Raw genomic sequence first — 13517 nt, 5'->3', positions numbered from 1 at the left:
TTTTCCTAAAGTAAATAAGATTGAGAATTTATAAAAACATTTAGTTACTTTATACCAATCATTATACTTTTAATGAGAATTTTAAGTCATTGTCCTACCCGTTCGGCTAACTTCACTCCACCAATCAAGGAAGTGGTGGGTGAGAGTGGACACCCATTAAGCTATCATTTTATAGGCAACAACCTTATACCCCCTTATAGACCGGCTTCGTGAATGAGGCCTACTAACGGTAAAACGACTTTGTTCTTATACATATATTATAATTATTAAACTTATAATATTGTAAAGTATAAGGGTTGAATTTTAACTTTTAAAATTCTAGAGGTTGGAACTTAAAGTTTTTAAAATGACTTTACATGTTCCAAAACTTGAGGGAAAGTCTTTGTAACTTTCAAAACTTTTCATCTTTCATAACTTATGAGTTAATGGATTAATAAAATGAGAGACTCTTCATTTGAAAGTGTGACTTTTGGTAATTCATAACTTGAGGACAAATTATGGATTCCATTAACAACATATAATGATCAAGAATTAAACTAACATGCAAGTTACAAATAATTCCTATGATCTTCTAAACTCATAAGTTCATGAACATGCATATCAACAATTTCAAGAATCATAAAATTAACCATATGAAACTTGAGATTTTGATAATTGCTATTGAAAATTGATTAGTATAACCATTACATCATCTAAAACAAGTTTTATAACACCAAAACAGTTTAGGGTAATGTTTCTAGTCCATTTCCAATAGCAAAGCTCCAAAAACTGCTCACTGGACGACAAACTCGTCGAGTTCATGCAATAACACATAAACTCGACGAGTTTTTGGCCAGAAATCTTCGAGTTTTCTTGTCTTGATAGTTTTTTGGCTTTTGAAAAACAAGTTTGCATCAAGTATTTAACAAACAAGCCTAGGCTCTGATACCATTTATGGGTTATGAGCATTCTAACACCCCTTAAGTGTACATGCAACCCTAGAAAACCTTGGATCTATGTTTGTCTAAAATACATGCAAAATATTATTTCCAAGGTTCATAATCCTATCTAGCATACATGGGGAACTTTTAAACCTAAAAGATGGCTAGAATTACATACCTTGTAGTTGATTTGATTCCTTGAAATCCTTGAGAGCCTAGCACCCCAAGTGTGATGCCTCAAATGCTTCACACAACACCAAATGCTTTGGAATAACTTTAGAGTATGTATAACACTTGTATAAATCGGCTTGCCCTCTCTTGTTCTTAGTGTGTAGCCGATTTTGGTGTGCATCATGTTCTTTATATAGTGTGTCACATCTAGGGTTACACCATGTAAACCCTAATGTGACACGAGTCTTCATTTCCATGACCCATGGGTTTGTAACTCCCATGGAGCATCTTATGGGTTTTACCCAACTTGATAATCCATGGAGCCTTTTAGCCCACTATACAAGTTATGGATGATTTACATAATCAACCCATATATTTAATTAGCCATCTTTTGATCACTTAATTAATTCCAAATTAATTCTAGATCAATACTAACTAAATAATACTATTAATATATTAGAACTTATAATATATTAATAAACCACAAGTGTAATTTCTCTGATTTTAGTCTATCCAAATGCGTGATGCCATGCAACCTAAATGGACCATGCCGGGTCGGGTCAAGTACATACCAAATATAGTTCTGGACTTAGACACCTTATCCAACAGTCACGACATGATTTGAGTGGTCGTTGATCAGTTTACTAAAAGTGCACACTTCATAGCAGCCAATGAAAATGGTCTATAGATAAACTTGCAAATGCCTACGTGAAGGAGATAATGAGACTTTACGGTGTTCCCTTAACGATTGTATCAGATCGTGATAGTCGTTTCACGTAAGGGTTTTGGAGAATTATACAAGAAGAATTGGGTACAAATTTCTGTCTAGGTACAACCTACCATCCGCAAACTGATTGTCAGAGCGAACAAACGATTCAAACATTGGAGGATATGCTGCGAGCATGTACCTTGGAATTCCAAGGTAACTGGGATGAACATTTACCTCTGGTAGAATTTTCCTACAATAATAGTCTCCACTCAAGAATCAAGATGACACCTTATCAAGCTTTGTATGGACAAAAGTGTCGAATGCCATCATTTTGGGTTGAAGCTAGAGAAAAGCAGTTTATGGGACCCGAGATAGTTCATCAAATTGCTGAAAAGCTGAAAGTGATTAGGGAAAGGATGTTAGCAACTTAGGATCGTCAAAAGAGCTATGGTGACAAGAAAAGAAAACCGATAACATTTGAAGTTGGAGATTCGGATTTTCTTAAAGTCTTGCCGTGGAAGGGACTTATAAGATTTGGTAAAAGAGGAAAGTTAAGTCCAAGGTTTATTGGACCGTTTAAAGTTCTTCAAAGGAGTAGGGACCAAGCTTACAAGCTAGAACTACCAGAAGAACTAGATGGTATTCATAACACTTTCCACGTGTGTTATTTGAGGAAGTTCATGGGAGAAGTTCCCGACATAATTCCAATTTCTAAATTAAGGTTGGATGAAAGCAATAGGTTAATTAAAGAACCAAAGGCAATCTTTGACCGTAAGACTAAGAAGTTGCGACACAAGATGGTCGATTTAGTGCTTGTGCGATGGAAACATATGAATTAGCCAGATCTCACCTGGGAAACAGAGAGTGACATGATGAGTCATTATCCGTATTTGTTTGCTGATGTGTGATTCCGGGGACGGAATCATCCTAAACGGGAGAGAATTGTAATGCCCGTGTTTCTAGGCTAGGCATTAATAATGATGTAATAGTCTAGGCCAACCTTTGTAACTTGTTTTGAAATAATAAAATGTATTATTTGAGTATTATGTGTTTTATACTTAATTATTATGATTTAATAAATTAAGGATAAAAATAAGCGTTGAAAATAAATGTTAGCTAAACTTGATATCTATTAAGAAAGTTGTAGTGGTTGAAACAAGGATTCTGGAAATATAAAGAATACCGAAATCCGAGTTATAACGAGAAAGTTAAGAGTTGTCGAAGTTTCGCGACAGAACCGGCACGACGCTGTGTGCGGTAAAAAGTGAATTTACGATAAAGTGCTTTTTAGCCTTAGCGATCTAAAGGAAAGTCGTAGTACACGTTAAACTGAGAGTGTGCGTAAAAAGAATGTCCAAATCTGACTTGGTATGAGGAAGTTATAAATTTTCTAAGATTTGGTATAGGAGTATGCAGCCCGAAATTCGAATTTTAGATTGAACAATTTTTAGCCGACACAACCTAAACGAGAATCGAAGTTCTTGTTGATAGTAGTTGAATGGTAAAAAGATTGATCAAAACGGACGTTGGATGAAGAAGTTATAAATTTTTAACGGACTTTTCCTGTGCCGGCCTATTAAAAATATAACTTTAAAAATAAAGTCAAAATTAGCCGAATGAGTATAAACGAAAGTTATAGAGCATGGTGTCACACCCCAAAACCATGAACGGCGGAAACGTTCTGGGGCGGAGGATGTCATGTACTGTATCACAACAATGAATAGTAGTAAACAAGTAACAACATCATCCATTGCATTAATAATATAATTTTAATACAAGTGTGATCTGTCAAATTATAATAGACACTGAAGTATAAATCAAAATGAAAGATGAGTCTTGAACGAGCTCCATCTTCTCTAAACCTTGCACCTATACCTGTCTACTGTTGACCTGAGGATACAAGTTATTTTTCAAGAGAGTATCAACTTTAAAGCTGGTGAGATCATAAGTATTTTAGTGTCTGAATTTGTATGTAAGTATTTGTACGTATATGAAATGTAAGTATGTAAAAGTTTTGAACCTCCTAGAAAACCCTATGTTTCCTACTAAAAGTATCCTTCTATCAAGGCATCTAGTATCTGTGTGTGTCTCTTGTAAGAGTATGTATTTTCCCAAATCTGAATATCATTAACCAAAAATATAACTTCTACATTACCGTGCATCGTGCGAATGTTCACAAAGTGAATGTAATGGGAAAATGAAATAGTACTATGGTGTAGTATCAAATAACTACAACCGTACTAACTACTTTAAATCTATTGTAATTTAAAGTAACATGTGATCGACCTGTATCCTGCTACCGAATCTAGTAAAATGACGATGTAAGACGCCGTAAGAAATGACATTTGGCACTCCTAGACTTGCAAGTCCCACTGCAGCGAGTAGAAATGTGTAGGATAGTCAATCCAGTATAGATTTATATGCAAACTCATATGCTCCCCAATTAAGGAGATTCGGGATACAAAAACGGTCATGGCAGGAAGTGCCATAACCCGTTTAATGGTTCACATTACTGCATGAATGTACATGTAATGAATGTGCTACTATAAAGTGTACTCTTTCTCTGTCTAGCCTGTATGTACTGTAATGTTCTGCGTGTGCTAGTTGTAATGTGTGCTATCTCTCTATCTCGCATGTATAGAAATGTACTGTAATGTTCTGCGTGTGCTAGTTGTAATGTGTGTTCTCTCTCTATCTAGCATGTATAGTAATGTATTGTAATATTCTACATGTGCTAGCTGTAATGTGTGATCTCTCTCTATCTAGAAAGTATTGACTCATGAATGAACTGACTCATTGTATGATTTCGCGTTCTAGTAATAGTTCTAGTATCTTCCTGAACTACCCCTATGGTAGCTTACTAGTAATGTAACTGGTACGTATGAACATGAAAGTATACCCCTTCTACCCAAGGGTATTGAATTAACTGATAGAGCTTTTATGTCTATATATGTATACATAATATATAACTAATATTTAAACGACCTTCGGACGGATAACCAATGCCCTCAAGCCACATCCCAACGGGGAAAAGGAGATAAAGCGAGCTTGCCTTCCTAAGTCCTTTAAACATTACTTATATAACTATACCTATATAGGCATGCAATTGACAATATAAAAGCATAAAAGAAGTCTTGTAAAACCATTGAAAAGTTTAGCAACTAAGAAAAGATGAATTTATGTCAAATTGTAAAACGATTTGAAAGAAGTTTGTTTGATAAGAATAGTGTAAAGTATAAGGAAAACATTTGTTTTGAATCACAACTGTAAAGGGGTTTGAAAAGATACATTCAGTATGAAAGACAGTTTAGCAAAGAGTTTTAAATGAGTAAAAATGTTTTGGAAAACCATTTGAAGTAAACTGTTTGGTAAAACAGCTAAACGAGTAGTAAATCCATTTGTATGTTGCTTATTAATCACATGTGATTGATATAATAACTAGCATGATTCAACTTGTATCCCCCCATAAAAGCATTTAAAAACATTTAAAATATTGATTAAGGTGTATGAATTCACCTGTAGCAAGTGGTTGGGATTGAACGGACTGTATAGGATGATAGGTGTCAAGTGAAGACTTGTACACACTCTATGATCCCAGTTAACATATAATATCACATATATGTAACCAGTTAGTGTTTAAACAACTAAATAACAAATTTAAGACATCCTAAGACATGTTAAACATTTTATATAAGTGTTATAAGTGCTAAGGATTTCATCTAAGTGTTGTAGGACAAAGCTATTGAGCTTAAGGTTCAAGGGAACCCCTAATATGAGTTTACTCCCTAAAGACCATAACCCATTAATTTTATGGCCTAAACTCATGAATTTACAGCCGTAAACTCACACTCTTTGACCACTTTGAGTTTTGAAGCCTTAGAAGCATTTCTACATTGAAGTATAAGCCTATGGAAGTGTTTGTGGCATCAAAACACCCCTATATGTAGTTTACGGCCCATGGAACACTTCCCATGTGTTTGCGGCCATAAACACATATTATTTATGTCCTTTTGATGTTTTCAAGTCCCAAACATATCAATGAATAAATCTAGACTAGTTTCCTAAGCTTGTGAAGCGACTAGGGCCATTTTTAACCCCTTAAGAAGTGTTTACAGCCCAAGATGTTCTTGGACCGTAAACACCTTTAATCTTGGTGTTTTCTTGTGATTTTCTTGATGTAAGGACGTATACTAAGCAGTATGATACCATAGGATAGAAACACTTACGATATAGAAGCTTGAAATGAGCCAAAAGTCCAAGAACACTAGTGTGTGTTCTTAGTGTAAATTGAAGATTGACCCTTTTGGAATGATTTCACGGTTAGAAGTGTGTTAAAACACTAGATTAAGTCATATAACAACTTAACAAAGATAGAAACACTTACTAGATCGAAGATCTCGAAAAACTTTTGGATGATACTTGAGAGAGAAATGGGACTTGGATCTTGAAATTTGGAAAAAGTGTAAATAATGACCAGTTCTCATATATATACTTTCAGATTTAGGGTTTTTGGCAGAAAATATTTTATTTAGGCAGTAAACTCTAATTTCCTAGAGTTTTGGAATAACAGTGTTGCACAATAACCCTGTTATAAGGAATCGTTTTTCTGTCTATGCCCGATGTGGCATTTTCTATGAAACTATCTTGTACTGTAAGTACTTTTGGTTAGGTCTTTATGCTGTCAAGGACTTTCTACTCTGGATATGATGTAAGACCTTCTACAAGGTCATTTTTCCCAAACTTGTACGTCACGGATATCAAAGATATTGACAGTCGGCTAACTTCTGTGTCATTCTTTATTTAAATACTTTCATCATGCTATCATGGGAGTCTAATTGAAACCCATTTTAGTTGAGTTATTGAACTAGGGTATTCTAGCTCAGGGATAATTCCCAATTCTTCTTCAAGGGTTGGATCATGTTATTTACCAGCCGATGGTACCCTGTTTTAGACTTCAAGTGTCATAAGACCATATTACGAAACTTACTTCTATTCTATTATAAGACTGCATTGTAGGGATGTAGGTCAAACCTTCACAAACATACTTCCAATCCGTACTAGGACTGCATCATAGGGATGTAGTTCAAACTTTCGAGAACATACTCTTGCTCTTTACTTGAACAACTGAAGTACATCTCGGGTCAACCAAAATCGCTCACAAAATCCTTATCTTTCATGTTACAGAATCATGTCGTCATCCGGAAACAGTCAGCCGAACAACGAAACCCTTGCATTTCCTATGGACGCCGCTACTTTCCAAATCGCAGTTGCAGCTGCCATGATGGTTGCCGTGACAGCTGTCCTTGCGCACCGCAGTGCTATCAACGCAAGCAATGCTGGTGAAGGAGCTGAAAATCCCGATAGTAGTATCAATCCAGGAAGTCGTCAAACGATAACAGTCGCAGGCTCGCAAAGCCGAAAAACAGAGAACAAGAAACGAAAGTGCCAAGCCCAATAAGAACGCAAGCGATCCGAAAAACTTGCCATGCAACAACAACAAGTGGAAACCCCTGCCATCCCAGTACCGAGCAAACCATACGAGGGAAAACTCACGAATTGTGATAAGTGTAGTTTTCATCATCATGGGGCTCGCCATGAGATGCAATGTTGTAATTGCCTAAAAATAGCGCACTATGCTCGTAGCTGTGGAGCACCGGCACGACACATCACTCAAGCCCCTGATATCAGAGTCAACCAGGCTTACGATGGTGGTGTTAAAACTAGACCCTATGAAAGGAAAGTTTCAAAGTTGATGAACACGGAGAACACTCGTGTCCACGTCACTCTAGCTCGACAATTCACTTCCACCGCCAATGCTGGTGTTGTCCAGATATGTCACCAATGCGGTGAAATTGGACACCTCAAGAAGGATTGCCCGATAGCAAAGAACTCTAGCGCAGACGGGAAAATGCTAAGGATCACTGCCGTAGGAGAGACTACTCCAGACCCAAGTTAATGTAATTAAGGCGTTTCGTTGTAAAAGACTTATAAACCATCCAAAACTAGTGCAACTAGAGTCTTATCTTTTGCGAGATCCCGTTAGTGAAGGGATGCTCAAGCTGCGTATACTTGTCTTTTGTAGTATACCTTGTTCGCAGCAATAGTCTTGTAGTAAGTCTAAAGTATTGTAACTCTGTTGATGGTTGCACGGTTGTGTTTTGTCTGTAACGCCGTTATGATCAAGTATAATGTCTTTATTTTTCAAGTGAGTCCGATATTACCATACGAATAGATTCAATTTGATCCGCACAATACCAGCTTCATACGTTCATCTCTTTCTCCGAAATCGCCTTTCCAGCGAAGCCGTCATATCAAAACACCGAAGTACTCATGCATGGAGTACCTCATGTTTCATTTCCATTCCGAAGAATTCCCCGAAGTACCACTCATACAGTACGTCAAGTTCAATCCAAAGATCCATACGGTTGATCTATCGCTAAAGAATGTATACATAGGGGTGATATATAATCAATGTTTTACAACTTTAGAATTGATGAGTCCACTTTAACCTCTTTTCCTCGTTGGGAAGTTAGCATAAAGAAGAATCATTCATTCGACTATCTTTTCAATCTTAATTATATACAACTCGTATACACGAGATTGTGATCGTGGAACCATGTATGAATTCTAATATGAACTTCAGGACGGAGACTGCCCAAGACTATGAGTAATCGCATCGTCATGTGAACAAACTTAGAACCCAATACGACTTCTGTAAACAGATCGCCCTACGGTCTAACGCCCATGGAGATACAAGAACCGTCCGGACAGTTTAAAGGCTACTCAGCACTAGAATGGAAAGACCAAGCTTCTCATCCTAGAGAGCTTCGGTCTTATTCGTCAAGAAGATAGATGGATTGCTTCGTAAGTCCCTCATCTTCAGAGACCTCGACAAGATTCTTATTAGAAATCATCACCCTCTGCCTCGCATAGATGAGTCGGTTGACCAACCGCAAGGAACTATTTACCTTTCAGAAATGGACCTGAGATCCCATCATCACCAGTTTCAAGTGTTAGCGAAAGATGTCCCGAAGACTACCTTCCAAACTCAATGCGAACACTTCGAGTCCGTAGTGATACCCCTCGGATAGGACCAATATGCCCGTAGTATTCATGAGCTTAATGAATAGGGTACGCCATTCTTACATGGATCAGTTCGTCATTCTCTTTGTAAATGATTTACTTATCCACTCTCGTAGTAATAAGGAAACCATGGAAACATTACCCTTAGAGAAACTCTTTGCGAAGTTCTCTAAACACGAGTTTTGTAATTGAAGAGTAAAATTCCTAAGACACACTATTAGTGATGTGGAAATTCTTGAGTACTCTGTCAATTTATCAAAACCGTTGAGAAATTGTCGGCACTGAAGACGCTTATGAAATTCGCCAAATTTTAGGTCTCGCCGACTTACTGTCAGGAGTCCATTCAGATCTCCTCGCGAATTACAGAAACCCTTACGACTTTGACCCAACAGGAGGTGGCCCTTGACTGGGAAGATAAGCAAGAAACAGAAACCTTGGAATCCCAAGTGAGAGACCAAATTCTTTAGGAAGTCTCACTCTGGGAATGGCTTGATATGCTTCGGAAAGCGTGGAGAGCTAAATCCAAGATAGTTAGGACCTCCGAGATTCTTACCAGAATCGGTCCTGTATCTCACAAACTAAACCTACTCCACGAGCTTAGTAACATACATTCTACCCTTCACGTATCGAACTTGTAAAAAGTATCGATCCGACGAGACTCTTGAAATCCCACTCGAAGAGATCGATTCCCACAAGAGCCTCACCTGCGTGGAAGAACCGTAGTGACCATGGACCGAGAGGTCATGTGAACTATTCATAGTCGTTTCCTTTTAGTGAAGGTCTGCTAGGATGCCAACCAAGGACCCGAAATCACGTGGGAGTGCGAGAATCAATCATTTAGGAAGTATCCCCACTTCTTGGCTTGATTATTCATGCCTACTTCCTTACCTAAATTCTAATTTCGGGACGAAATTCCTTCTAACGGAGGGATGATGTGACAACTCGAAATTTCTATTTTGTACAAATATGTTAAGTCATTAGAAGTCAGAGCATTTGCTGTTAATTTTCAGACTTTTTAGGATAAGTTTGAGTATTTTAGGATTCACACTTTAGAGATATCAGGAGAGAGGATGCACTAGGGTTATTATGCAACATTGTTATTCCAAAAATCTAAGAAATTAGAGTTTACTGCCTGAATAAAATATTTTCTGCTATAAACCCTAAATCTGAGAGTATATATATGAGAACTGGTCACTATTTACACTTTTTCCAAATCTCAAGATCCAAGTCCCATTTCTCTCTCAAGTATCATCCAAAAGTTTTTCGAGATCTTCGATCTAGTAAGTGTTTCTAGCTTTCTTAAGTTGTTATATGACTTAATCTAGTGTTTTAACACACTTCTAACCATGAAATCATTCCAAAAGGGTCAATCTTCAATTTACACCAAGAACACCAACAACACACACTAGTGTTCTTGGACTTTTGGCTCATTTCAGGCTTCTATATCGTAAGTGTTTCTATCATAGAGTATCATACTACTTAGTATACGTCCTTACATCAAGAAAATCACAAGAAAACACCAAGATTAAAGGTGTTTACGGTCCAAGAACATCTCGGGCCGTAAACCCTTCTTAAGGGGTCAAAAATTGCCCTAGTCCCTTCACAAGCATAGGAAACAAGTCTAGATTTATTCCTTGATATGTTTGGGACTTGAAAACATCAAAAGGAAATAAATAATATGTTTTTACGGCTGCAAACACATAATGAAGTGGTCCATGGGCCGTAAAGTACATATAGGGGTGTTTTGATGCCACAAACACTTCCATAGGCTTATACTTCAATGTAGATATGCTTCTAAGGCTTCAAATCTCAAAGTGGTCAAAGAAGTGTGAGTCTACGGACGTAAAGTCATGAGTTTAGGCCGTAAAATCAATGGGTTATGGTCTTTAGGGAGTAAACTCATATTAGGGGTTCCCTTGAACCTTAAGCTCAATAGCTTTGTCCTACAACACTTAGATGAAATCCTTAGCACTTATAACACTTATATAAAGTGTTTAACATGTCTTAGGATGTCTTAAATTTGTTATTTAGTTGTTTAAACACTAATTGGTTACATATATGTGATATTATCTGTTAACTGGGATCATAGAGTGTGTACAAGTCTTCACTTGACACCTATCATCCTATACAGTCCGTTCAATCCCAACCACTTGCTACAGGTGAATTCATACACCTTAATCAATATTTTAAATGTTTTTAAATGCTTTTATGGGGGGATAAAAGTTGAATCATGCTAGTTATTATATCAATCACATGTGATTAATAAGTAGCATACAAATGGATTAACTACTCTTTTAGCTGTTTTACCAAACAGTTTACTTCAAATGGTTTTCCAAAACATTTTTACTCATTTAAAACTTTTTGTTAAACTGTCTTTCATACTAAATGTATCTATTCAAACCCTGTTGCAGTTGTGATCCAAAACAAATGTTTTCCTTATACTTTACACTGTTCTTATCAAACAAACTTCTTTCAAATCGTTTTACAATTTGACATCAAGTCATCTTTTCTTAGTTGCTAAACTTTTCAATGGTTTTACAAGACTTCTTTTATGCTTTTATATTGTCAATTGCATGCCTATATAGGTATAATTATATAAGTAATGTTTAAAGGACTTTGGAAGGCAAGCTCGCTTTATCTCCTTTTCCTCGTTGGGATGTGGCTTGAGGGCATTGGCTATCCGTCCAAAGGTCGTCTAAATATGAGTTATATATTATGTATACATATATAGACATAAAAGCTCTATCAGTTAATTCAATACCCTTGGGTAGCAGGGTTATACTTTCATGTTCATACATACCAGTAACATTACTAGTAAGCTACCATAGGGGTAGTTCAGGAAGATACTAGAACTATTACTAGAACGCGAAATCATACAATGAGTCAGTTCATTCATGAGTCAATACTTGCTAGATAGAGAGAGATCACACATTACAACCAGCACACACAGAACATTATAGTACATTACTATACATGGTAGATAGAGAGAGAACACACATTACAGCTAGCACACGCAGAACATTACAATATATTTCTATACATGCTAGATAGAGAGAGAGAGAGCACACATGACAACTAGCACACGCAGAACATTACAGTACATACAGGCTAGACAGAGAAAGAGTACACTTTACAGTAGCACATTCATTACATGTACATTCGTGTAGTAATGTGAACCATTAAACGGGTCATGGCACTTCCTGCCATGACCGTTTTTGTATCCCGAATCTCCTTAATTGGGGAGCAAATGAGTTTGCATATAGATCTATACTGGATTGACTATCCTACACCTTGCTGCTCGCTACAGTGGGACTTGCAAGTCTACGGGTGCCAAATGTCATTTCTTACGGCGTCTTACATCGTTGTTTTACTAGAGTCAGTAGCAGGATACAGGTCGATCACATGTTACTTTAAATTACAATAGATTTAAAGTATTTAGTATGGTTGTAGTTATTTGATACTACACCATAGTACTATTTCATTTTCCCATTACATTACATTCACTTCATAAACATTCACACGATGCACGGTAATGTAGAAGTTATATTTTTGGTTAATGATAGTCAGATTTGGGAAAATACACACTCTTACAAGAGACACACACATATACTAGATGCCTTGGTAGAAGGATACTTTTAGTAGGAAACATAGGGTTTTATAGGAGGTTCAAAACTTTTACATACTTACATTTTGTATACGTACAAATACTTACATACAAATTGAGACACTAAAATACTTATGATCTCACCAGCTTTAAAGCTGATACTCTCTTTCAAAATAACTTGTATCCTCAGGTCAACAGTAGACAGATACAGGTGCAAGGTTTAGAGAAGATGGAACTCGTTCAAGACTCATATTTCATTTTGATTTATACTTCAGTGTCTATTAAAATTTGACAAATCACACTTGTATTACAATTATATTATTAATGCAATGGATGATGTTGTTGCTTGTTTACTACTATTCATTGTTGTGATACTGTAGATGACGTCCTCCGCCCCAGAACGTTTCCGCCGTTCATGGTTTTGGGGTGTGACACACGAACTCACCTACGCGTGGATATAAAGAACTTCAAAAACGAAGCTCGTATGCGAAAGTTATGAATTTTTGAAGTTTGAAAAATCGTTGTACGTCCATCATACTCGTGTATGTGATCCGGAGTCAGTCACCCCCTACTCCTTCGCATGATGGACACTTGTTCGTAGCCTCGACGCGTCCGAGCTGATCCATTCATATGCCCAACATACGAAAGCGTACACCCAGCGAAGAACCTTGTGAGGCAGTACGCCCCGCGTACTCTAAAATTACGCCCAACGTAATTAGGTGCTTCGGATACTATAAATAGGGTGCGAGGCTGCCCCAAATTTTTTTTCAAAATTTACACTTTTTCACCTTCTACTTTCTTTTTACCTACACTAAATACCCCAAGCCTAGAGTATCATCCTAGCATCGTAAGCAAGCCCCGGAGAGCCCGAAGATCCCGAGAATAGAGTTTTTCGAGACGAAACTCTACCCATGTGAAGCCCGATATTTGAGAAAACATCCCGGTTTCCAAAAAAAAAGATTGTTTTAAGTGACGAAGTGATGTCTAATCATTGTTAATCATGCGAGTGTATATTCACTTTCATCTTACA

The sequence above is a fragment of the Lactuca serriola genome, chromosome 4 (assembly GCF_051521515.1).
Source record: "Lactuca serriola cultivar US96UC23 chromosome 4, Lser_US96UC23_V15, whole genome shotgun sequence".
Lineage (NCBI taxonomy): Eukaryota > Viridiplantae > Streptophyta > Magnoliopsida > Asterales > Asteraceae > Lactuca > Lactuca serriola.
Note: the sequence above shows the minus strand (reverse complement) of the source record.